This window comes from Apodemus sylvaticus, chromosome 6, assembly GCF_947179515.1.
Source record: "Apodemus sylvaticus chromosome 6, mApoSyl1.1, whole genome shotgun sequence".
Lineage (NCBI taxonomy): Eukaryota > Metazoa > Chordata > Mammalia > Rodentia > Muridae > Apodemus > Apodemus sylvaticus.
The window spans coordinates 28,799,723-28,802,932 of NC_067477.1; positions in this window are offsets into that span (position 1 = coordinate 28,799,723).

The window sequence follows — 3,210 nt, forward strand, 5'->3', positions numbered from 1 at the left end:
CTGGAAAATGTAGGCCACTTGGTGTACAGCTAAAAGTCATCTCTGATCCTGACACTTCCTCTCAGTGCTTCTTATCAATCACAAAGGGAGAAGTGTCGTTCATAGGATTTTTTGCCATGGTGATGTTCTCTGTAACTACATAATGAGGATCTAGAAAGCCTATGTCTGTGGATTGAAACCATAGCAGGTGTAGGAAGATCCGTACATCAGATGTTGTATTCCAGTGATACAGTATAGGTAGTACTTAATTGCATGATTCATGGTTTGGGGATTCTGGGGATCATAGTTCTTCTGACTTTTAGTTATGTGCTCTGGCAAGGATAAAATGAACTTAAGAACTGAGAACACAAAATCAAATTTGAGCTCTCTGTAAAGTCATGATTAAATTTTCATCTTTCTGTTTTAGTTATCTTATCTAGCAAGTGATTTCTCACTGGTAAATACATACTTCACTTATCCAAGGAATTATGACTTGGCTGATCAAATTTAATTTTCAAGTAACATAAAGAGTAAGAATATGGTTCTTTTCTCTTAGGTCCAAGTCTTACAAATTAATCATTATTGTCACTATTATGCTGCCATCATATTAAAGGTAAAAAGATAATTTAAGTTTCTTTTCCAGTCCTTTGACTTATTTCTCCTGTGTATATTTATATCATCCTTTGTGTCCCTAATTCTATGGTATTTATAAAAGTTTATTGTTCTTTTGGAAATGATCTACAGTTTTTCAGACACTGCATCGCAAACTATTATCTCATAACTATATTGTAATTTTCCTAACTTTTGCAAAATCTTTGTCTACCTAAATCACTCTGCTATGACAAAAACACAGGCAAACAAGATGATTCCAAATATAGGTCACCACTTTTTATTAATCTACAAATTATTATCTCAAATTTTAATACATTTAATTGTATACTCTAAACTATAGAATTATATGCAGTCAGTCCAAAAAAGATTTTCTTTGTAAAGAAATGACCATATTTCCCTCAGATAATCACACTGTGGAGAACGTACTCATTGAACTCTATACAGGGTTTACTTACTCTTATTGGAAAACATATTTTAAAATAGTTTTTTAACATAATTCTGTTAGACTAAACCTGATTTTTGAATATTTTGGTAGATCTTTAATTTTATGCCAGAATGTTTGCTTTTATTTTACCTTTTATTTTAATTGGAGCATTTGAATGTTTTTCTTATAGGAAAACTGTCTCTGATCTATTACTAATAGAATATATGTGGTATACCCATTTAATCAAAATTCTTTTGAATAAAAACACAAATGTACACTTTTGTCCAGGACTATTTAAAGCCTCACTTGTATACATACATTAGAAGTATTTCCAATTTACAATAATTGTATGCTACTAACTAACATCTGATTCAAAGTTAATAAGTAAAAGTAGCACTTCACTCACGGACTAAGTTGTTATCCAGTGATGATAATGTTCTTTGAAATAGTTATTCATCTGCATTCTTTTAAAAATTTGGACTTCATTATCTTGCTGTTCTTCATTATCTTGATGTTGGCGCAACATCATTTATCTAGAACCTCCAGGAATATTTCTAATAGGTAGTCAAGTTGGTCAGTACTATGGAGGAGGAGCACTGTGTCCTCTGATCCCAGTAGTAGTGTGTTCTGTGTCTCTCATGGAGAATAATTAACAATGGGACAAAATAGAGCCAGAGGATAATCAAGGTTTATTTATGCAGTAAATGTAAAATAAAAATCGAAAGTAATTCTATCCTTCCTTCGGTAGGTTGTATTCAGCCGAGGGAGGGGCAATGGCAAGTGGTTGATTCTAACATTTGTATTTACCAGTAATATAACTAATGAGTGACAATTTCTTCCCACTTCCATTACTTACCCTTGAGTTATGGGGTGATACACTTCCTCTACTTATCTCACTAAATAGATGCCCTTTTTAGAAGCTATCATCACCTACTATTCATTCCATTATAATTACAATTATAGAATAATAGATAACTAAAATATAAATATAATTTTAATTATATTAGACATTAAAATATCATAAAGGTATAACCAACAGCAAACCTGAGACATTTCTAGTGAGAAGGGGTAATGATGCCTTGTTTGGGCTCCTCAGTAGCTGATTTCCTGAGCCTTCCCTGGAGCCTGTTGAGACTGACACAAGCCTTGTTGCTTACCTCCAGAGTGCTGTCCTTCCTCCCATACGGTCAGCTTGACTAACTCACATCAGGCTTAGGACTCTTGTTTAATTTCCACAGTATACTTGACTTGAAGTTTTATTTCTAATATTCCCTTTAAACCTAACATCTATTTTAACCATGAATAGGAACTGTAACTTGATTGCCACTTTGGAGTCAAAATAAAGTTCTTTCAGTTCAATCCTGGCAATGTTTTGTATCCTAAGAAGATTAGTTCCTATATCCATTATAACTTATCAAGGGGTTGTCTTACCACAATATTGAGAGTAGTGCTCTGTGTTGGTCATTGTATCTTTTACAGAAATTGACTAAAGCTTTAACTAAAAAGAAATGAACTGATGTCCCAGGTAGCCTGGTAGTGATATTATAGAATTTATTACAGCCTGGATACACATTATTATCAATGAAATCACAATAACTGAGCAGAAAAAGAGTAAATCATTGTGGCAAGAAGAGGTTTTCCAATTAGTTGTCCTCTCAAGGAATTTCAGCTTTAGGTTGATGAAGCAAAATCAATAATAACAACAACAAACCCTTACCTGGTGCTGCTTTCAAATAATGAACTGTCCACTATAAAATATTGAAACATAAAATCTGTCCCTGCTATAATGCTTCCTAATTAAAAAGAACAATTCTATTCAACTTTATAGACACAATGAAAGCCAGAGTAAGCTGAAAAGGAGTTAGAAACTGTGGCTGTTCTCTTAAGACTATGACTAAATAATGGAACTCATTCAGTTACTTCTGATGACATATTCTCCTTTCTTTTCTCAAAGTGGTGTTATGTCATAAAACAAACATTTTTGCTAAGGGGTATTTAGTCAAAAAGTTACATGTGAATAGAGCAATGGCTCTAACATCAGTTGGTAGCTGACCCATAAAAGCTATCATTGGAAGTGCTAAGTTGTAGACTGCAAGGCAGTTTGGAAACAAAACAAAAGAAAAAAGAAAAAAAATGTTTCAAACATGCGGCAAGAATTTAACAAAGAGTCTCAGAAATTTCAAAGGAGAAATGTA